This window comes from Coptis chinensis, chromosome 8 (genome assembly GCF_015680905.1).
Source record: "Coptis chinensis isolate HL-2020 chromosome 8, ASM1568090v1, whole genome shotgun sequence".
Lineage (NCBI taxonomy): Eukaryota > Viridiplantae > Streptophyta > Magnoliopsida > Ranunculales > Ranunculaceae > Coptis > Coptis chinensis.
In genome coordinates, this window is record NC_141463.1 from 97,590,901 (window position 1) to 97,615,241 (window position 24,341).

Consider the following 24,341-nt stretch of genomic DNA (forward strand, 5'->3'; position numbering starts at 1 on the left):
CTATTGCATTACCATATTTAAATACATTAGCTCTAGCTAGTACAATATATCATATTTGATTGTAAGGTAATGAGCCAACTGGGTGTTGACACAGCCCCGCCTACTAGTTCTGTTGGAGTGTTGGTTCGTTTTCAGCCTGATAATCGTAGTAGGACCCTTCAGGAGGCACATCCAAATTACTTGTTGATTCCCAATTGCATACCTCATCAGTTGAAGTCGATGACAACACATATGATGTTGATCCTGTTCCGCTTTCCTGTGGTATGTCATCTGCTGGTCCTTGCATGGGAGGCAACGGTGTGTCTGGATATGCATAGTTGCTAAAACACGAAGCTTCACTATATTGATCAGGGTGTAACTGATCAGATTCAGCAATGAAGTACCCTTCAGTTTGCATCCCATATGACAGTACTTCATTACCATATACATCCGTTTGTTTCTCCCTGCATCCATATGAAGTTGACGCCAAATGCATCGGGTTGTGATGATGATCCAAATCTTGATCGGCATTCTTCCGCAGGACCACCGTCTACTGGTTGGCTTGTCATTGGTGCTGTTGATGTCGATGTGTAATTAGATGTCTTGGTACGTTTATTGTTGGCCGCATATGACAGATCATCATCAGTCTCCTCTGGCCTCTTGGATGAAGATGCACTGGTACTAGCGTCTTTTTTGTTCTTCCTAAAGACTCTGCATAGACTGTACTCTTCGTGATCCTTCATCGTAAACTCATACATCATCCAAGGACTCTTAACCTTCCCGTTGTTCTTCGAATAATTCATAAACTTCTTGCATCCAATTTTATTTCCCTCTTGATCTAAGATGTCGGAGCTGTTTGAGATCCTCCATGTCCACCCTTCACTTCCAACCGTTCTACCGATCTTCTTGCCACCATCGTACTTCTGTTTAATCGAGGTAAACACATAAACTTCGTTCTCCTCCTCCCTTCCCTTCAAAAGTTGCCACGGTTCAAATGCTTCGCTTCCATAAAGCTCGCATGGCATAATGATGTTATTATACAACTCCGGCAGAGGTTCCCTGGCGAGTATCTTGGCAAGAAAATACGTGATAAGCTCTTCATCTGTTGGTGCAAATCTAAACCCACGTGGTAACTCAAGTGGTACTTCTTCCATGATCACTTTCAAGTAGCTTCTTCGTAAGGAAACTTATCAAAATTTAAGTTGACAACAAGAGAGAAGAAAGCCAATAATGCAACACTTTGGTATTGCATGTACCGATGATGTCCCCAATATTTATAGGTAAACACTATCCGCGTTTTGTTTCCGAGACTTGCGTTTTTACGGACGCTACGTCGGCTACATCTTAGAAATGGTTGTTATCAGAGGTTGTGCATAGGGATCGAGATCTAGAGGACGGCTAGGAAACTTCAAAATTTGTGCAAAACTACATCCAAAAAACTGTTCAGGCATTTAGTAAAGATCGATAGCTAGTCTCGATCACAGAGAAAAACCAAGGAACAAATGAGAATTCTGAGAGTGACAACGCAAATTTTGTTATTGACTTATGGATGAGACAATTGAGAACCAAAATGCAGGCTTGGTGAGGGTGAGAGTGAGAAACTGGTTTGAAAAATTCGATGGATAAGTTGAAAGGACTCATGTTGAAATAAATCAATCCACAAAATGCTTTCAGCATTTCAATATTCAGCTCGTAATAGATTCGAAATGTGTGAAGGAACCACAACACTTGATCATATGTGGTGTTCTTCTGAAGCTCTAAGTATCTGTAACGTGATTAATGGTAGCATCCACACTTCAAACTTCGAAGGAAAGGAAGATACACAGCTTTCTTTCACAATATGGTGGCCGTGAGGCTTCAAAGAAAATTTTCACTTTCACCAACGATGGTCAACAATTAGTTTAAGGGAAAGCAACGTTTGCTAGAATAGGATGATTTCCAATCGTCATGAAAATGAATATGTAGGAACTTGAGATTTTAACCAACAAAAACGAGAGTTGAGTGGGCTGCAAATGAACTATCAGAACTGGCAGGCCGTTTTATTTTCTTACAATTAATTACACTGGTTCTCTTTTTTTACTCGTGGATTTCTCATGTTTTGCTGCATTTCTCAAGGCTTGAGACTGGTAGATTATGGCATTTCAAGCCACCTATACAGGATAGCCAATTAGCGACCGTATATAGCCACTGTAGTTTAGACAATTTAATGTTTACGACTATTTAGTACCTTAGTTACGTGGACACAAATTAATTGAGTCCATTGCATTTCCATGTGTCCACATACCTAAATGGGTTATTTAGCCTCACTAATAGAGAAAAGCTCAAGCTCACCGTTAGCTAATTAGAGAAACACGTGAGCTCGCGTTAGCAAATTTAGACGGAAAAGAGACTGAGGTACTAATAGACAAGAAAAAAAAAGTATGGATACTATTTAGAAAAAAAAATGAAAACACGTGGTACTAAATGTCATAAACTCTTTCTATCAATTTACATCTCGCTAATTTATGTTGAATATGCTTTGACAACTGCCTTCTAAGCGTGTGATTGTGCTCCACTGCTCTATTATGTACATATCACGTTTATCATTTGTATCACAAGTGCTGTAAAAACCAATTCATTTCCTGCTTTAGTAAGGCAAACAAGCTTTATCTATCACTTATATCTAATGGAGTTAATCAACTGGTCCATCTTCTCCATCATGTAGACTGCAGTCGCTGAGGGGTTGTTCAGTAACATCCAGATCCATGTCAACATGTGCATCTTCATCAATATCATTATTTTCATCGGCATACAACTGGGAGCTCACCACCTGACCGAACAAATCCTTGTGTTTCAAGTTGCCTGTATCAATATCAATTGTTATCTTACCATCCAAGCTATCCCACATTGTAAATTCATTCAATTTATGTAGACTTTGTGAGATACTACAACCAATGGGAAAACCACTTGAAGAAAAGGTATACCCATCCAAAATGTGCATCCATTTGACGTATTATGGAGGAGAGCCTTGACACGGAACAAGAAGCGCTCCATGGACCGCTTTGCAGCAGGAATTTTAGTAGTTATCATTGTTCGTTTAGAGCCCTACCAAAACAAAAAAATGTACTGTAGAACTTTAGTCCAAATGGAGATCCCGTTCTTTCTTCTTTCTACCCCATTAAATATATTTTACTAGTACGAAATAACTGATGGTTGCAAAATAATTTGTCAACCATTAAAAGGTATGGGATCAACCCCAAGTACAGAACTTAAAAATCACAACAGGTTCGAGTATGCAATACTTAACCTTGGCTTCAGAACAGAGAGTCTGTATTGTTCTTGTCGCCTTCTGAAGCTCTTTGAGCTATGTCAAATGAGAGAGTTTATGTAAGGTTTGGAGTTTGAACCAACATTTTGAACAGAATGTACCTCCACCTAGGTAAATTGTACTTCACGTCTTACCAGTTGTATAATTATTTCACCGTGCACTTGGAAATGAGCTTGTAGGAAGTCAAAAACTGAAAAAGCAGTTGAAATTTCATCATGCAAATGAAAGTTTTTGTAGTTGCGCATTGTGTAAAGCAATTTAACATAATAATAAATGTATCTACCTTTCAGAAAAGAATCGACAAACTTCCCACCATATTTCACTGCCAATGCATGCACAGCTACCTGTATAGAAGCTAAAATAAATCAATATGTTTTTCTCAATACGTTTATCACGCACTGGAAAAGAATTGAGTCCAGTGGAAGACTGGAAGTCGCAAATCGATGAAGTAAAAATGTTTCATGCAAACAGATTTGAGTATCACCATCACAGATAAACAATCAATCTCTCCCAAAACTCTTGTGGAAACTCTTATCAAAATCCAATCAAGAGGTCAATGCTCAAAGATAAGATAATTGTCCTACTTCTTAAATTTGAAATTCCGACCTTACAAATAGATATCTCTGATTTCTTTCCTAAAGTACCAACCTTATCATGAACCTTGCACATATTAACCAAAGATACAACCACACTCACAGACTGGTGTAGTTTACTTAGTACTCCTTTCACAGATTCGACTTGAATGTTTGCCCTGGATTTTTCTAGCAAAGTTACTTCTTTAACCTACACAGATGCCAGAAAAAACAATAAAACCTCCAAAAATCTGTGTGGTTGTAGAATTGGTGCTAAAAGTATAATAAGATTCAGGTGCCTACCAACTTGTTCACAATTGTGATTCTCTTAAGTACTGCACAGGATAGCTCCATGTGTAAACACTTTCTGATATATAAATTAGGTATACATGACAATTTAATATTGACAGGACCACTTACCGATACCGATACCAAATTACAAGTGTTGTAGCATAATGTTGGGAAACCATGAGGAGCTTCCTCTGACGATCTAGTATTGCATGAGGGAGCCTGAAACAGGAAAATTAATTCTTAACATATCAGGTAGAGATTTTGGAATGTGCTAAATAAGCTTCTGAATAACTATTGCATCAGAAAGATGTAAATGATTTGAGGAGTGGAAATTGTTTTTTGAAAAAACACTATTATAAAAGTTCTTATTGAAAGTAAGTCACCTGAGGCAAGATAGAACAAGCAAATTCCTCAAGCAAATCAGCAGTAGATTCACTGTTTTCAAAGTAGATGTGCAATATCCTCTGTATGATCTCTCCCTGAAGAGTAAGTGTAATACAATAAGGTGTCAAAAAAGCGTGTCAACATTCTGCTCCTAGATCTAATTACAATCACATTTTAAAAATATAAGGAAAAGAAAATACGGTCTGAATAAACACTCACTTTACTCTTCGAACCATTCTCAAAATTTTCCGAGTCCCAGTTATGTGTTAACAATTGGTGCGCATAAGTTCCAAGTCTCTTTCGCATTAAAGGAATGACTTTCTGGACAAATCCTAGGTGCGTACTTTTCCCACTCCCTTCAAGCAACTTGTCAAGGAACGATTGAGCAGAACTTACAATAGACTCTAGAGTAACTAGTACCTCAGATGCCAGCAAAACGGAATACGAACAGGCTGCAAAGAGCAGTTTTAGTCAAAACCAAAAGAGAGGTCCCGACGCTATCCATTAACTTCACAAAACACCATAAGAAACAGATACAGCTTTACAACCTGAGTCCAAGACACCTTCCAGAAATGAAAAAATGCCACAATACATGTAATCTATGTTTCCAGGCGAAGGGATTGGTTGGATGCCAGAAAAAAGACTATCGGGGATTCTGATGGGCTGGAAGGCGTTAAGCAGATCTAATAGTACTGGAGTATTCATCTTGATATCAGGAAGATTTAACATCTGCATTCAGAACTTATTTCCTCAGTGATTTTCTAAATCGAATCTTTTGGCTATTTCCCTTGGGAAAGAAGCACAAAATCTAGAAGCTACTGCACCTTGCTTAAGCACCTAAGAACTTCTTTAAAGACTGAACCAGCTACTGAAGATTTAAAAACCACCAAGCCGGGTATATCTGGGTTTCCAGCAGAGGCAGATTGGAATTTCCAATGCTCTTGACAAATTTCATCACCTACAACACCATAAAATTATGAAATGCGAATTAAAGCATTGATCTGTGGTTTTCCCCAAATTGTTAGCATATATATTGGTTGCAGCTTACCTTCACTGAGAACACAAACTGCGCAGTCAAAATGTTTCTTCAAGCTTGGAAATAACTTCCTGATTTTGTTCACGAATTCATCGGATATCACTTTGTTGTTACTGAATGGAACCCTTAAGCATCCAACTGAATTTTGTTTGGTCTGACGGGTCAAACAGTCCAGATTGTGGCAAAGCTCACATGAAAGGTAAAGATGCAGGGGTAACTAGTACAGAAATTAGATGTTAAGGCAAAGAAATTTGGTTACTACATATTTGCAAACACAAAATCCACATCCACCTAAAGCTAACAGGATTGCCTCGGCTGCAGGATCTGAACAACAGTTATCTTGAGCTGCAATATAAAAGGATATATTCAACCGCATCAGTAATTGTGGGCTCAAATCATTCAAAGTACTCCAAAAAGTTTCTGTAAATCTAAAAAAATAAATTTAGGCAACCATGGTGGAAAACATTTACTAAGAAGAGAAGACTTAGAACATGGTTTAAAATCAAAATACAAATATATACTAACTATTCTCAATAGTAAACTGTTGTGAGCAAATATACATACCCTTGAAAAGGTTAGAATGGACAAACAGTCAACTGATAATTCTCTAAATTTGAATCTCTGCCCATCTAAAATCTTGGTAACTGCAGAGATTTCAACAGAGGGTGGACCATTAGAATCAGCATGACAATCTGAATGCTGAGATTCGGTCCGCTTGCATGACTGATCTGAAAATCCCTCATTTGGCACTTCCTGGCTCACAGCTCCAGCTCTTCTCAGAACTTCCAATATTGTAGGCTCCTTGAGGTTCCCATCGTCCGATGTGTTTGAACTCTTACGTTTCAACTTTTTGTCTGATGAAGTGCTTTGTGATATAATGCTTTTCTCATTCTTCTTCTCAATGTGCCCGACAAATTTGGCTTGCTCAAGTTAAAAGATTCAGACTGCTCCACAAAGAGGCGAAGCTCAGGAAGGTATAAAGGATGCATCTTGAGGTAGGTGTTTAGTAAGCTCTCCAAAAATCTATATAAGACAAGTTCCCACTTCAGTACATAGAGAAAAAAAAAAAAAAAAGAGATCGCAAATCTGAAACTTCTGTGTGCTAATTGAGCTTTAGATGACATTCCCAAATTGTAAACTCAGCTACAACTCAAACCAACCACTTTGGCTTCGATAATACATGCAGAGAAATCACGAACTTTTGGCCAAAAAATAACAAAAAGAAGTAAAGTAGGGAATGAAACAAAGAAAGAAAAGAAAAACGAAGAACGGAGTTTTAGATCAACTGGAATGATACCACGTATTCTAAGTTTATCGATTGACTCAACTTGTGACTTAGTTTGCAAAACCCCATCCAACAGATATCAATAATAGCTGAAGTTCATAACAAGCTAAGGAACGAGGCACCTCTTGGAATTTTAACCACCTTTCAATACCTAATCAAGTCATTGAACAATGGATAAGTCTTCCAGGTTCAGAGTCGTTTCTTACTCCCCACTACCTTTCAGTTTAGTTCAATATTAATCTCACTTGGAAAAACAACAAAAATATAATTCTACAATGCACTATTGTCATACGGACTGAGTACTAGAACACTCACACCAAATTCCTCAAGCGCTTCAATAACTTTGTGATTATTTCATCTCTTGCTGTCTGACTTGTGCAATCGACTCTTCCAGTAACTTGTGTGCAGAAGGCATTCAGCTACAGGTATAATTGCAAGTAATGCATAAGCGAAGTACAGAAAACAAAAACAAACAAACTTCTTTAATGAAAGAATTTTCTAAGTTGTAAAACCAACCAATTCTCTGATCCAGTTACATGAATAATAAAGAGATAGGCACTTGGACTGTTTCTGCTTCCCACTTAGTGACGACCAAACAGTTCCAACAAAATACTGACCTTGCACAAACCAAGAACTTCTTAGAATACATCACATATCCAATGACTTGAGATATTTCACACCACATGAATACACTACTCTTGCCAGTTCTTTCTTAACAGATTATAATTTTTTATCACAACATAACATACAATACACAATCTTCAGTTTAACACTATATCTTGTGAACCATACTTCTGTTCCATGATTATAAGGAGTATATATTGTTACCAACTCACTTGCCTAATTGTATAGAGTTAGCACATGAGAGTCAAAAAAATTAAGTTTTTCAAAAAGTGCTTAATAGATGTGTACCATAACTAACCTTAGGGGAAGGAAGGCATAATGGGCAACCAAGTAGTGCATCAATGCCTCCAAGAGATCCCTGATTTGTCAACCTCTCGACCTTTCCATAATATGAAATTATCAATACCAAAATACAAATATTTTCATATCTGTTGAGAACATTTCCACATATGATCGAGGCATTCAAAGACTTACAACAGATAGTAAGAGGATGTAAGCAGGAAGGGTTTGTAAAGTTGTTGAATCGCTGCACTCAAAAAAAAATGCAATTTTTAGAAGCCATTCTTGGTGAAGAATTATATGCTTTAACACAAGGATGGGTGTGAAGTATTATTACTGCAAAGAAGAGGATACTAGTGGAAAAATATTCAAACAAATTGGAGAAAGATCACCATCCAAATTCATCCATGATTCTCCTGCAAATGATAAGAAGGTTCAAGATCTTTGCTAGTGAACAAATAAAGGCTCGGAACTTTCAAATCCAACTGAATGTCATTACTGATAAACACAGAAGTAGAACCGCACTTCCCTTAGTTACCTTCCAGACCACAAAATGACTCCTTGGAAACCAACTTCCCTCCCTCAAGATCAGATAAAAAGATTGATTCAAAGTCCCCTACATGCCTGCCAATCCTACAAAAAATACATATGCAGGTGAACATATTTCTTGGAAACCGTTTTATAAACAAAGTAGATGACAACTGCCGAACACATTGCAGAAGGAGTGCATACAAGAAAACCATAAAACAAAGTGTGTTCGATATAGAAACAAAAACCGTAGCTGACCAATCAATAATGGCTGGTTGAAGTCTTTTACCTCCAATAATGCAATTAGTTCATCATAAAACATGATCAAGGGCAAGGGACATGATTTGCAGGAGTCCAGAGACATTCTCAAGAGTTCCAGAGACTCCTCACAGTTTGTTTTCTGTTGGAAAAAAAAAACAAGAATAATTTATTACTCGAAGATAACAGTTATCTATTGTGATAATCTTAGTGCAACTTACATGGCTGCCAACCCAGTTTTTCATTCTCGCACAAAACATATTGAATTAGACTATCATTTTGTTAGAGAATGAGTTGCAAAGGGTACCCATCGAGTTGCAGACATCTTAACCAAAGGCCTTTCCAGACAACGCTTTGATTTTTTACGTTCCAAACTCGTCAACATGTTGCCAAGTTTACGGGGGAGTATTGACGAACCTTCTATGTCTGGATAAGCTAGAGATCTTGGATATATTCTCAGCAGTATCTTGGATATCATAGATATATTCTCAGTAGTTATCTTGTACAGAGCTTCTTAAATTATAGGATCTCATACACGATGTAAACAACTCTATATAAGTGATGAATGAATAGAAGAAAGTAAGCCACTTTATTAATTGTTTAAAAGGGTCATAAATAAAGAAGAGAACGTAAGTGGTGGTATATTGGGCTATTGGCAGACGTGTTCAGCTAATTATAAGATCTAGTTTCTCCGGAAGTAAAAGAAAAAACAAATTAGATATCAGGAATTACATACCCATATGGAATATCTCTATTTCCCATCGGAGATGCATAAGATGGATCATCTAATTCTGGGATGTAAGGTGGTTTTTCTTTTGTTGCAACATCTTTGTACTGAGAGTCAGTGCTTGGCCAAAACCAAAGAATCTTGTTTTGTACAAGACTTGGATAAACAGCTGCACACGCCTTCTTGGAAGTGTTGACCTGCATATTTTGCTGCTAAGGTTAATCAAACTGTTGCATCAGGTAATCCCTGGAAATCTTATAACCTGAACTGTCCATTAAAATTTATGTGCACAGAGGTATTAACAAGATTAGTGCTGTAGGCAAAGCACTCCTAGTGACTAACGTACCCAGGAGTGAAGTCTGCGGTGTTGATGCAAGTAAGTAGAGTCACTGTCAGAATCTGCTTAAGCATAACTTTGACCAGGATTAATGAAGTCACATGGCGAGAATGTAAGTGAAGTGATGCATGCCAATTGCCAAATGGAGTCTGTTACTAGATATTTGCTTAGAGGCGATCACTTTGACTTGTGTTAGTACGTAGGCACCAGTATTGAGTAGAGTACCAACGCCACATGCATTTAGTACAGTGAAACGCTCATTTTACCATGTAGTCGAGTTTACTGTCAAATTTAACTATTTTAAAGAGAATTGTATCGCGAACAGTAAATTTTTCCTATTTTACCCCTATACAATTTCAATTATTACAATCACAATTGAGTGAGAAATAAAACCGTTAATTCATACAGTAAAATTCTGACGCATCTCTCATTCATTTTAGCACACTGCCATCAGTTTTGCAAAAAATTATAAAATTACACTATACTTTATGACAATCACGTGCAGCTCTCTCCTGATTTGGCGTTTTGCCCTCAATATTACAGACAACTACGAGATTACCACTGACCGACAATTATATTTTTGTGCTGCCAGAAAAAAAAACTGACCACACACGTGGCAGTCTGGCAGTGACTGCCACGTGTATATACAAAGTGATGATAGGAGTTTAGTAGAGTTCGGTATATTCATAAGACTTTCATCAGGCATAGACAATTAACGGACAACTAGCGTGATAAAAGCCAACTTAAATTCTTTAAAGACCGCATAGTTCACAAATTTTGATGGCGCGCGCGATTGTTGTTTTAGTCCGTTTATGGCCTTTCATAGTCGATATAAACTTGATAGTGATAATGCATTATTTTGGATACTTCCCTAGAAAATGCTAATAGGCATGGACAATCAGTAGGGATTAACATTATCGAAAACTGATTTTAAAGCATTTTTCGTTGAAGAATTCTTACCGCGGGACCATCAGTTGGTGCTTGAGGAATGAACTTACAATCACCACTTCCATTAAAACACCAACCATGATATACACATTGCAAACGTCCCCACTGATCAATCCTTCCTTCGGAAAGCGGGGCCAAGCGATGCGGGCACTTATCATCAAAAACTTGCCATTTCTCTTCATTCCTATCCCACCATACTACAATATCAATGCCCAGCACTTTCTTAGCATGTGGAACTTTTTTGTCCAAGTCACAAAGTGGCATAACTGGATACCAATTGTAGGGGAGTGATATTCTCTATCCAGCACGCGCTTAACATGGTGGAACTAATACACCGACCTATGGTCTCAGGTCGCATCCATGAGCCAACATCGCGCCCGCCGGGGATCGGTCAACATCATCGAACTTCGCCAGAGGCGGTGACCGCGGACCCCTATCCATAAGCAATCATGGTGAAGGTGTAATTGCACTCATCCCGACCGATCATCGGTCCCGCGCCGCAAGCTACTTTCGCCCGGTGCCCACTCCTCATCATCACAAAGCCCGACCTATGTAGATATTTCTCCGCGTGCTCCCATGATCCACACCCCACGTTGGTGACATCCTTTACGTGGAGGGTTAGGATACACTTCGATCTCTATAAATACCTCTCCTATGAACTATGCGGACGATTCTACTCGACCCCAAGAACCCGGTAAGATCGTGGGCGATTAAGCTCTCAAAGCCGAACTCGGTCTCACCCATCCATCCATATCAGTCCCCCAGAGACTGTTTGTAAGGGAATATCACATCACACCTTTACATTGGCGCCGTCTGTGGTCTCGATTACTTGAGAAACCAAACCACTTTACAATCAGTAGCCAAAAATCAAAACAAAAGATTCTCAAGCCCACGAAGCATGGTAAGCCTCGGCTCAATTCCACACTTTGGCAAGCCAGCTAGGAACAATGAATGAACAAATTGCCCAACTCAGGCAAAAAAACGTCACATTACGTGCACAAGTTGATACCACGAGCCCCACTAGGCGGGCACCGAGAAGAGACGGCGTCATCAACGTCGGTCAAGCGGATCACCGAGCTAAACCAAAGGCTCGACAAGAATGCGGTCAAGAAAGATTCCACCCGGATAGTGCGAGAAAATCTTTGAAAACCTATCGCAGCGTCTCCATTTGTGCTTGAAGTACTTCCACAAGGTCTCCCCTCCGGACTTTGTCCAACCACGGTTCCCATTTGTATGGCGGTCGCACATGCCCAAAGCCCGGCATATAGCACGATATGCTCAAAGCCTTGCACTCTACGGTAGCGCCCGAGTTCGACCATCTCCGATCGCGAGCTCTTTCCGGCAAGCTTAAAGGCGGCCCACTCGATTGGTTCTTCTCCCTCGAGCGGACTCCATAAGAAGCTTTGAGCGACTTACCGACTGTTCGCGAGCGATCATTACCACAACGGGCGCAAGAAGGGGTGATCTCGATTCACTCTTCCATTTCGCTCACGGGCAAGGAGGAAACCTCTGACTCCTTAAGCCGGTTCAAAACGAAACTCTTGGACATGGAAAGCGACCTCAAGGAATCATTTGCAGCGGTGGCTTTCCAACCGCCGCTGCGCGCGCAACACACCGACCTAACCAAGTCGCTCTTGAAAAGACCAACCCGAAGCGTTGGCGAGGTTATGCGCTTCGAGTGGATAAATACATCAAAGGCGCAAGAGGCTTTGTTAAAGCGAAAATGCGAAGAAGAAAAAGAAAGAGAGGGAGGGTTTACGGTAGCATCATCCTCTAGGAAACGACCCGACAACAAGGGCAACCCTCCGGACCCAAACCAAGAAATGATCGGGAATTAGCCGTGCTCACCGGATCTCCTAGTTACATACTAGAAAAGATCAAAGCGGTGCATTCTACCGACCGAGGAGATAAAGGCGACCAACAAATCGCCCGGACCGACCCTCTTGCGCTTTTTCACCGCGCCAATTGCCCGCGAGACCGGCGTATCTTTGGGGGCTCAAACATTATTCGCGGGATCACGGTCGGTGGGCACATCAAGCGATTACACCAATATACGGACGGCGACTGCGCCACAAAAACCGATGGCCCGCCCGAATCGCAGCGAGAGTCCCCACCCCGAAGGAGCGTTCTGAGGCCTCAAAGCCGCCCTCACAGCCGAGGACGTTCTAGAGAACGCGTCCGTCAAGATCGCCGCCAACCATCAAGAGGGCACGAGTACGACAGAACCATCAACATGATCACACTACAGGACGATTCCGTCTCAAGTTCGCGCGAAAAAAGAAGGCGCGTCGGTGCCCTCCATGAAGTGTACAACTTCTCTTCACAAGCCGCACCCGCGCCATGCAGCTCAAGGCGTAGAACAGGAGACATCACCTTCTCAGAGGCCGACCTCAACAAGGTCTGCCTCCCGCATAACGACGCACTCGTGGTCCACGTCAAAATCAGTGACTGGACCGTCAAGCGAGTTTTGATCGATCCTGGTAGCTCTTGTGATATTTTGTTCTACCACCGCGATCCAGATGATGACTTTGCAAAAGTCGGTCTTCATAGACCCCATCGCACCCCTCTTCGGATTCAACGGCTCCAGAGCCGATCCAATAGGCGACATCATACTCCCAGTCTCAGTGGGTTCCCGGGAAGACAAGGTCAGCTTCAACACGCGGTTCAGCGTCCTAGACACCAAGTCATCCTATAACACCATTCTAGGACGACGGTGGATACACCAGATGCAGGCAGTACCATCTACATTGCATCAAGTGATCCGTTTTCCTGGTCCAAGAGGAATGATGGAGCTCCGAAGCAACTAGCTCGAGGCCCATCATTGTAACCAGATCATCGCAGCAAGCAAGATCGCTGAACCCCCATCACCGTCCACCGAACGAACCCACTAGCTATCTGATGGCCAAAGATTTAGTGGCTGAGGTGAGAGCTAGCGCAACAAAACAGAACGCTGGGGGCTCCAACAAGAGTTTCCACTCACCAGCCCCGATCTCGACCACTACCAAAGCAGCAGACGTACCAGCAGTGCAAACCCATCAGGTCGCCCCAGTGGCGAATGCCATGTACAAACAAAGTCTCGATTTCGCACCACCAGCTCCCATACAACCGGGGGAGTCGCAGCGAACTACCACAGTTCCTGTTGTCACGGCAACAGTAATCACTTCTGACCCTGTTGTCGTAACCACAGAAGACGTCCCAGTTCCTACGGCCACCCCAACCAGCTATCAGACCAGCCCGGTATTACCAAAGTGCAATCATCCGAGCCGAAAGCGCCTGAGCCAAGCACCGACTCAAGACAAGCAGCAAGTGAACCTGGGAACCGAAGACGACCCTAAACTCGTCTATGTGGGAGCCAACCTCGACCCCACACTTAAGGCTCAACTTGTAAATTTTCTCTCGATGAATAAAGATGTGTTAAGCATCGTGATATATCGGCGTGCAGGATAGATCCTAGCGTTGCATGCCACCGTTTAAACGTCAACCCTGGTGCCAAACCAGTTCGACAGCGTCCTAGAAGATTATCATTACGCTTTCAAAAAGCAATCAACGACGAGGTAGATAAGCTCAAACAAGTAGGTTTCATCCGGAAGGTCGACTACCCAGAGTGGGTCGCAAACATAGTGGCAGTCCCGAAAAAGAATGGTACAGTCCGTTTGTGCGTCGACTTCACCAACGTCAATCAAGAAACTCCAAAAGACAGCTTCCCCCTACCAAGAATCGACCAACTAGTCGACCAAACTTGTGGGCACGAGCTGCTATCATTCATGGACGCGTATAGTGGGTACAATCAGATACCACTAGCTGAAGAAGATCAGGAGAAGACATCGTTCATCACTGAGCAAGGAATTTATTGTTACAACGTTCTCCCGTTCGGACTAAAGAACGCAGGAGCGACCTATCAGCGACTAGTAACTAACATGTTCCGGGACATGTTAGGGATACCATGGAGGTTTACATAGGCGATATGGTTGTCAAAAGCAAAAAAGCAGCTGACCACCTCACTCACCTCGAGCAAGCGTTCTCCAGACTACGACGAACCGGAATGAAGCTGAACCCAGAGAAGTGCCTTTTTGGAGCATCCTCCGGAAAATTTCTCGGATATCGGTCTCATGGCGAGGCATCGAAGCAAATCGGACCAAATTCGGCGTTCATCGACATGCCCGACCATGAAACAAAGAAACAGATACAAAAGTTGTCGGGTATGGTCGGCACTCAACCGATTCATATCAAGAGCATCGGACAAATGCCGACCGTTCTTCTGAGATACTAAAGAAAGGCGAGCAATTCTCATGGAGCGATCAATGCCACCAAGCATTAACCCACCGCAGGAGTACCTCTCACACCACCTCCGTCCTAGCCAAACCAACGAGACGGAGAAACTCACGGGCTCTATCGGCGTATCCGATTTAAGCCATCGGTTCGGTCCTATTCAGGGCGAGCACAATTCAGAAAAAGCCGATCTACTTCACAAGCAAGACACTCACTCGGTAGAAGAACTACTCTTACATAGAAAGAAGCGGTCCTTGATTTGTTATACTCGGCAAGAAAATTCCGACCGTATTTTTAGGCTCATCCAATCAAAGTACTTAGCGATCTCCCTTTGAAGAGGATTCTTCACAAAGAAAACAAGACTACTAGGATGGCAATATGGGCCAAAGAGCTGGGCGAGCACCACATGGACTTCGTCCGGCGCATATCGCAGAAGGGTCAGGTCGTTGCAGACTTCCTAGCAGATTTCCCAGTCGACGACCCTAATTGGGAGGCTGAAGAAGCAGGTCGCGCAAAGCGAGCATGCAAACGATCCGGTCTCTCGTCGATGGTTCCGGCAACCACGGAAGGCGTGGTATGGGAATCGTTTTAGTCTCCCCCGAGGGAGCTATGGTAGAGAAGGCAGTTCGTATAGACTTCGCAACGTCCAACAACGAAGCAGAGTACAAAGCACTAATAATGGAAATCTTGTGGCGGCGATCCATTTCGGAATAAAGGAGATCCAAATCTTTAGTGACTTCATGGCCCAGTGGGTTCGCCGCGGGTTGCAAAAAGTACACTACCGGTGAAGGTAACCTCTCCAAATACCTTCAAGTTGTTAACGATTTGCTTCCGTCATTTAGCGAGCGACGATACACCATTTTTGCGTGGCGAGAACCGTCCAGGATAAGCTTGGCATATCTTAGCCACTCAGACACCGAATTGTGCCCCTAGACAACTGATTATCGAAGTAGTCGATCGACCAGCTTACCAAGCGGACCAAGTCTTGACAATTAGCGACCTGTTCCCACTCTCTGAAGATCAGACGAGTCAAACCGGATCGACCTATTATACTGATACATCGATGCGGCCACTCCCGGATGAGGCGCGCAAAGCCAAGAAGGTTCCACACCAAACCGCGTAGCTATTGTTTGGTGAGCGGCGGATTATTCCGCCAAATCCGCGGGGACCTCATCGAGATGTATCGATCGAGCAAGGCAAGCTAATTTTTCTTTGAAATTCCGCGAAGGAGAGTCGCGGCAACCATCTTTGGAAGTCGATCATTAGCCCACAAAAGCGATCTCCCAAGGGTACCGGCGGCCTCATTATGCAGATTGATGCTAAAGCGTATGTCCTCAAAGTGTGTCAAATGCCAAACATTTGGTCACAACATCATCTGACCAGCCAGCGAATTGATTAACATCGCGAGCCCTTGGCGTTCCACATGTGGGGCATGGACATTATGGGACCATTAGATCCCTCGAGAAAGCACCGGCTTCGGCGTCCTTGTTTGCCCGCGGACTACTTCACTAAGTGGGTTGAAGCAATTCCATTAGCACCGTCAAAGAATCACACGTCGAAAATTTCATTTGGACTCATATCATCACCGGTTTGGCTTACCACATACAGCGGTGATGGACAATAACTCCCAGTCAAGGGAAAAAGCGATCAAAGAGTTTACGGCCAAATGGAAGATCGTTCATTCATTCTCTACACCACGATGCGGCTCAAAGCAATGGACAAGCGGAGGCCGACAACAAAGCCGTTACGGAGAATTTGAAGAAGAAAATTGAAAAGAACAAGAGCCGGTTGCCAAATCAGGTGGAGAACATACTATGGGCTCATCGCCTTCTGGCTTCGCTCAAGCACCGGCGAGTCACCATTTTCCACTGTGCTGCTATGGCGCGAAGCGCCGTCATCCCCACCGGTGACAATCCACGACAACCCGATCTGAACTTGTTGAATCGGGGCCTTAATGACTTCGGTTCTAGCTCGAGAGAGATCGACCTCCTCGAGGAAGCGGCGCGACCTAGCGACCATCGGGGTGGCGACCTACCAACGGTCCTCGAGATCTTACAACAAAGCGAGTACATCCACGGTCTTTTCAACGGGGATCTCGTTTTGAAGAAAACTCAAGATGACGGCTAAGCTAGCACCAGCGTGGGAAGGCCGCTTACATAGTGGAGCAGCGTCGTTGGCGGCGGCGTATTGGATTAAAACCCAAGAGGGAAAGTTGCGCCCGCGACCATGGAACACATACTTGCTAAAGCAATTTTACCAATAGTTGTATTACGCATTGTAATTCCTGTTCCCAGGCACTACAAAATTCATATGAAAGAAACTCAAGATTGTTATCATAAATGGCGGATCTACTCACATCTCCAAACCATACCTCTCACACAGCAAGCTCCATACCGAAACACGCTCTCATGCGGCGGGGCGGCTCGGGGAGCTTACAGGCTTATCGCCTCTCCGAGTCTCGCTAGGTTGAGGACCTATACTTCTAGGATCAGCTCAGCGAGAACGCTCTCAGGAGCACCACGCCCTCAGAGGCTAGACACGCTCTCATCTGGCGAGCGGCTCCGAGGAGAAGAGCGCCCTCGGGGGCTAAACAAGCTCTCATCGCGAGGCGGGGCGCTCTCGGGGAGCTTCTGGGCTTATCGCCTCTCCGAGTCTCGCTAGGTTGAGGACCTATACTTCTAGGATCAGCTCAGCGAGAACGGCTCTCCGGAGCACCACGCCCTCAGAGGCTAGACACGCTCTCATCTGGCGGCGGCTCGGGGAGCACCACGCCCTCAGAGGCTAAACACGCTCTCAGGAGCTTACAGGCTTATCGCCTCTCCGAGTCTCGCTAGGTTGAGGACCTATACTTCTAGGATCAGCTCAGCGAGAACGCTCTCAGGAGCACCACGCCCTCAGAGGCTAAACATGCTCTCATCGGCGGGGGGGCTCTCGGGGAGCTTACAGGCTTATCGCCTCTCGAGTCTCGCTAAGTTGAGGACCTATACTTCTAGGATCAGCTCAGCGAGAACGCTCTCAGGAGCACCACGCCCTCAGAGGCTAAACACGCTCTCTCATCGCGGCGGGGCGCTCTCGGGGGCTTACGGGCTTATCGCCTCTCCGAGTCTCGCTAAGTTGAGGACCTATACTTCTAGGATCAACTCAGCGAGAACGCTCGGGAGCGAAGCGCGCCTCGGGGGCTAAACACGCCTCATCGGGCGGGGCGGCTCTCAGGAGCTTACAGGCTTATCGCCTCTCCGAGTCTCCCTAAGTTGAGGACCTATACTTCTAGGATCAACTCAGCGAGAATGCTCTCAGGAGCAGAACGCCCTCAGGGGCTAGACACGCTCTCATCTGGCGAGCGCTCTCGGGGAACACCACTCTCGGGGGCTAAACACGCTCTCATCACGGGGGGGCGCTCTCGGGGAGCTTACAGGCTTATCGCCTCTCCGAGTCTCGCTAAGTTGGGGACCTATACTTCTAGGATCAACTAAGCGAGAACACTCTCAGGAGCATTACGCCCTCAGCGGCTAAAACAAACTCGCGATCTGGCGGGGCGTTCTCGAGGAGCTTCTGACGGGCTCATAGCCTCTTTGATCCTCACTAGGCGAGGACCGATACTCCTAGGGTTAACCAAAGAAGAACGGCTCCCGGTGAGCAACATGACCCACGAACTTCGCGGGGGCCGCGGTCCCCTTTCGTCCAAAAGATCAAACACTTACATGTCGCGTTCTGCGCATTATCATACCGACAACATATAGCGAGAATACATCTCCGAAAGCAAAATCCATGGATGAGAATCAAAGCCATGAACAAACCCGGACCAAAAAGTATATAGCATTAATCGAAGTACTACTCAAAAAAGGAGCACACATTTCGGATCCAGTGAGATCAGCCCTAAAGCACCGACCTGCTGGGTCTACCCAGAAAATCCAAGTCGGCTACCAAATTACAAAAACCAAAGTTAACGAACTGCCACTTTCGTGGAAACCAGTTCTCCAAATTCAAAAGAAGCGAACTGCTCGGGCAAGCCCGAAAACGCAGCTCTAGTGTTTAACCCTCGTAGGGGCAAAGAAGACACACGTTCGTATCAAACACAAAAACAAATTTTCACCGAGGAAGAGGCCGAATCGGCATCACGGGCGGCGACCACATGTTTATCTTCGGGGCGGCGGTTGGTTGGGGAACATGCACGGCGGCTCGCGAGCACACACAGCATACCGGCCTCTCGAGCCCCATCTGCCTTCTTTAGCTGACAGTATTTCTCGTCCAGCTTGGCGTACTCACTCTGAGGCGGTGGTATCTGGCGTTACGAGCCTTCACGGGCAACCCTCGGCATTGCCCGGCGTGCTTTCGGTGACTTCCGCGATCTCCACTTGCGGATCGACCATAGGCCGAACAAGTTTCGCATTTTCATCAACAACAGCACGACATCTCTCCGACATAGTCTCCAACCTTTTCTTGTCAGCCACCCGAGCAGCTCGCAGACATCCCAGCTCGACTCGGGCATCAACATCGATGTCGGGCGTTGCCTGACACTCTTTCAACTTATCATAACCAGCAAGAAACTACAAGTACGGAAAGACAATGAAAATCAATCAAAGCGGACGACTAAAAAGTTAACAAACAACGTACTCACCAAACAGCTCGCCATGTCCATGGTCCCCAGGAGCGTATCCATATCTTCGTCCTCGACCTCAGCTTTGTCCCGTCGGCCGCGATACCCCTCGGGGAGACTAATTAAGCTATAGGCGAGTGGAAAAGCTGCGGTCGGGCGCTTTACGACCGCGCCTCTTCCCCGTCTTCCCGACGTAGAAGAACTCACTTCCCACGTCCCCAACGTGAGAGTGCGAGCTCCCACTAGCGACGTGGCCCCCCTCCGAATTCGTCTACCCCTTTCGGCGCCGAGGGCGCCGTCCTCCGATGGGCGACGATCACAATACCTCGATTAGAAACCCGCGACCTCCGGGCCGTTTAGCTTTTGGACCCGGCTACCGCCTTCCTCTTGCCCGGGTCCTCCGTGCACATGAGGATGAAACTCCATTTCCTCCATCGGTAGAGGAGAACTCTCTCGTGAAGCGCCTTCTCCCCAACAAAAGGTCACACCGAGCCATAGGAAAAACTAAAGCACAAGGAACAAAACAAAGCCAATGAGGGAGAGATAGCATCCAACATCCGCGATCAAAAAATGAAAGAGCAAATATACGAGAAGATGACCAAAGAAAGCAAGCAAGTTCAAAGGAGAAAAAAGGCGACAACGGGGAAGTCCAAATGCCGTCGCTCTCCCGAGCGGTTTATATTTATGCAAGTGAAAGCGTCTCTTCCCCGAGAGGCAACTCATTATGGCATCGAGGCGTAAGCGCCAATCAACCGGCAACCATCATTTCATATTTCCGCGGACCCGGTCATATCCGCTGCGTGCCAAGCCGCCTTTGTAATGGAGGTGACCAGCTTTGCTCCGCGGGGCGTTCGGTAGGTACCAATACCGGGTAACTAGAAACGGCTGTGACCAACCGCCACGCATAATTGAGTTCAAGAGTGGCGCAGGTCCACCAACCTAGAACGCTCTAATAACCTACCCATAATAGCAAGCCCAAAGGCACACAAACCAAAGCGGGCATACGATCACGCGGGGAAGAGAGACAAAAGTCAATAGTGCGTCCTTAATATAAAAGCGATTAACAAATTGAAGACCCGGTTAGGCCTCGGTTAAGCGGATAGCCGAATTTCTTTGGTCTACCCCGAAATCCAGCCCAGCTAAACATCAGTATCATAAAACAAGTAAAGGAAAAGACGAGCTGCCCGGGCAACCCCAGGAAAACAGCTCTATTGTTTTAGGCGAGAGGCCGCGTACAAACACAAAAACCAGACATTGACCGCTCAAATAACATCATCGAAGCCTTCAACAAGAGGGACGGTCAAGACGCAGGAAACGGCTTCGGATCACCAGGAGACGCCACCACTCCTTCAGTTAGCGTCCCACCCAGACCACCAACAACAGGAGGCTGATCGTCGGCCACCACCTCCGCGGGGAGGGAGAGGAGCGACCGCGGGACCCGGCCTTACCGACCTCGAGTGAATCGACCTGTCGGTCTATTGTAGGTCCATGAGCTGGCTCCTCGGGCAGGTCGCCGTATCTCGCCTCGAGTTCTTCTATTTCGGCCGCGGATAGCAAGATAGGCCTCTCTCCTCCATCGCGGTAGCTTTACAACGTTCGGGAGCGCGTTAGCGGCAACGACCTTTTTCTTGGTCAGCGACCTCATGCCTCGGCCCGATCGCCTGGATTCACGGTGGCGTCCTCTCGAGAGATAAGCGTGACCCGATTCGCGCCTTGAGTATCGGCTCCCACCTTCTCCGTTTGAGCTATCGCCGAGGAGATCGAGACCTCGAGCCTCGAGGACTTCGACCTCCGACTTCTCCATTTCATGCGAAACGGTCGCGGTATCTTCAATTTTCGATACCCGACAACCGGTGCGGCGGCTTTCGCGCATAGTACCACAAACAAGCGATAAGCAACGATTAATACAATAAGTAATAGCACAAAAAGCGGTAACAACGCGTGACCACTTACCCGGACAAATCGCCTTATCCACCCTCTCCGGATTCGACTCCGGCTCCTTGGCATCAAGGTCCTTCCTATCACCATCAAAGCGTCATCCCTCCACAAACAAAAGCGGCTATGGGTGCGGACTTGTAGCTGCGATCCGACCTCTTCACATAAGCTTCTTCCCGATCACCTCATCAATGTACATCGGGGTTGCGCTCGGATCGTCCTTGCCCGATCTTGGGCGCCCCTTACCGGCATCTCTTGAGCCAACCTTCCCTTCATCTTGCACGAGGCATCTCCAACAACCGGTCGAAGCGACCCCGGGGCAGCCTCGAGCAACCTCCGGGCCGTCCTCAAACTAGGGCCGAAGTCGGGCATCGGCCTCGACCTCGGGTTCTGAAGCCCCTCCCACCCGTTCGCACCTCACCACCACAATGCGGTGCAGGCCACCCTCGCGATCTTAGCGGTCGGTATTCGAGAATGTCGGAGGGAGCGTCCTCCACATCAAAGGAGCATCCTCCGACCGCTCCCCGATCCGGACCGGAGGCCCGGCACCCGGGGTCGCTTCACCCCATCGGCCCGGTTTCTATCCTCTCGGTCACGGATCACTCCCACGCTTCTCCATAACCACGTTCCTTGGGCGGCTCCCTTACCACGAGCCCTTGTTTTCTCGAGCTTCCCTTCTCTTCCGAGCGGCGGGCCCTCCACGCTCCTTAAAGAATCCGGCGACCTCGCGCAAACTTAGCCTTTTTCTCGGCCGAGTCGACTTAAGCGAAGCTCGATCAACTGCTTTCGGTTAGTCTCACATGCGGGGCGGGTTATCGTACAAAGACAAAATAACAAATGTTAGATCAATCTGAGGATCGGTCGATATCGGCGTGAAACCTAAGAAAATGTCTTGGTACCCACCAAAATCCCGCGTTTTCTGTCCACACTAAACCAGCTTTCGCCGCGGTGAGTTACCGACTAACGAGGAGCGGTCTTTTATCCCAAGACTTCGTTACTCACTCCATCGAGCGGGCGTGAGTAGCTTCGGGTTTGCAAGCTAAAGTTATATGCCCTAGATCGGCTTCAAAGTGAAGTGCTCAATAATATCGGCGACCCGATCGGTATTCACGGCGTTCAACGGTCGAACACCTTCAACAACCGCCCGCGTGTTACCCACGAACTGCCGCAGTAGCTTTGCCACAACGGTTCAAAAATTCGCAAACCAACCCGAAAATGGTATCGTCATATATCGCCCTCGGTGCCCCTCCGCGAGGCGATCACCCGTGTGTCGCGGTGGGGCGTACCTATCGCCAAAGACCAAATTGCCTCGCTTTCGGGCTCGTGGATCTCCAAACCGTCCGCGTTTATACCATATCTCTTCCTTAGATATGGAAACGCGCCCTCAAAGCGTGTTTATCCACAGCCCTGGCGGCGGCTTCGCTCGAAGGCGACCTCTCACAGCGTCTGAAGTGCTAGCGTCGGCAACCACGGGGAGCGGTCGAGCATCACCTTCCTCACTCCGCGGCCTCATCCCCATCACCCTCACCCGGATACCAAACCGATTAGATGCGTCTCCTCCTCATCTTCCCAACCGAGGGAAACTTCCGCGAACCTCGTTCGAGCGAGTGTCATCGAATCCGACATCTTTCTCCTTTAAAGCAACAAATCTAGCTACTAGTATCTAACGAGTACCCTAACAACTCTAGCACAGAAGCTTAGCACCAAACAAGGGAAACGGGTTCAAAAATGGCAGAGAACTAACCTGAAGATTGATGCGCTAATGAAGTTCTCTCTACCAGACGAAGCAGCCAAATGAAGTCTCAGTCAAGCAAGTAAAATTTTTGAACAACCGCCCCTCCAATTTCCAAGGCATTATGATTACACCCTAGCCCTAGCCGCCCACGACTTCCAAACAACTGTCTTGTCTTTTCACATCCCAAAAAAATGGTGCGCCACGTTTTCTTCTCTCTGCATCTGCTTTCGGATCATCGCGTCTTTGCACGCGTCACACGATCGCACCAACTAGCTCACGTGGTTAACACTAGCTGTTCTACACTGATCGTGGCAGATTCCCACCTATCACATAGTGCAGCGTGTGCCACGTTCTCTCTCTCGGTCGTTATCACAACCTACCTCGAGGGGGGGTAATGGGGAGTGATATTCTCTATCCAAAGACGCGGCTTAACATGGTAGAACTAATACACCGACCTATGGTCTCCGGTTCGCATCCATGAGCCAACATCGGCGCCCGCGGGGACGGATCGCAACATCATCACGAACTTCGCCCGGCGATGACCGGACCCCTATCCATAAGCAATCATGGTGAAGGTGTACTTGCACTCATCGGTTGTCGATCCACTCCCACGTCACGCAAGCTACTTCGCCGGTGCCACTCCTCATCATCACAAGCCCGGACCTATGTAGATATTTCTCACGTGCTCCCATGATCCACACCCCCGCGTTGGTGACATCCTTTACACGGGAGGGTTAGGATACACTTTCGATCTCTATAAATACCTCTCCTATGAACTTCGCCCGGACTGATTCTACTCGACCCCAAGAACCCGAGTAAGATCGTGGGCGATTAAGCTCTCAAAGCCGAACTCGGTCTCACCCATCCATCCATATCAGTCCCCCAGAGACTGTTTGTAAGGGAATATCACATCACACCTTTACACCAATGTGAGTACCAATCAAACTTTTCTTTTTGTACTTCATTCTCAACCTTTGGTGCAATTGGGTCTTTGGGCTCAGTTGAAATAGTGGAGAAAGTAGCGGAGTTAAGTTTGATACTAGTTCTGTTTCTGGTATTTGATGAGAGGGATGACTTGGGTACATGGAGTTTAAAGGGTTTGGAGAAAACGGGTTTTGGAGATGGAATGGTTGGGATTATAGAGAGGAGTAAAGAAGAGAATGTAGAAGGCGTGGCGGCTTCCATTGCTACTCTTTGTCTTTGCAAAAAAAAGCTTGAAGAGGTCGATGTTTGTGAACGTGGAGAGACTT

The 24,341-nt window shown here is 45.9% G+C and overlaps 2 pseudogenes across 2 annotated transcripts in view; both read right to left on the reverse strand.

The window, feature by feature from the left end:
- The window catches only part of LOC147484881 (protochlorophyllide-dependent translocon component 52, chloroplastic-like), a 55,430-nt pseudogene extending 35,973 nt beyond the window's left edge, over positions 1-19,457 (reverse strand). Inside the window, exons 1-4 of the transcript XR_015205565.1 lie at positions 19,443-19,457; positions 19,180-19,371; positions 10,568-10,852; positions 9,280-9,467 (exon numbers count right to left, since the gene is read on the reverse strand). The product of XR_015205565.1 is annotated as a protochlorophyllide-dependent translocon component 52, chloroplastic-like (transcript). The remainder of the gene's footprint in view (positions 1-9,279; positions 9,468-10,567; positions 10,853-19,179; positions 19,372-19,442) is intronic.
- LOC147484882 (uncharacterized) lies at positions 2,383-8,803 on the reverse strand (annotated as a pseudogene). Its single transcript, XR_015205029.1, has 23 exons — positions 8,765-8,803; positions 8,544-8,685; positions 8,296-8,390; positions 8,095-8,173; positions 7,953-8,004; positions 7,777-7,857; positions 7,371-7,466; positions 7,170-7,273; positions 6,130-6,592; positions 5,880-5,908; positions 5,582-5,786; positions 5,358-5,491; positions 5,082-5,262; positions 4,753-4,985; positions 4,533-4,628; positions 4,275-4,368; positions 4,162-4,185; positions 3,935-4,069; positions 3,570-3,630; positions 3,421-3,476; positions 3,266-3,322; positions 2,943-3,063; positions 2,383-2,820 (listed from the first exon to the last, which is right to left on the reverse strand). The product of XR_015205029.1 is annotated as an uncharacterized LOC147484882 (transcript).
- Positions 19,458-24,341: the final 4,884 nt, after the last annotated feature.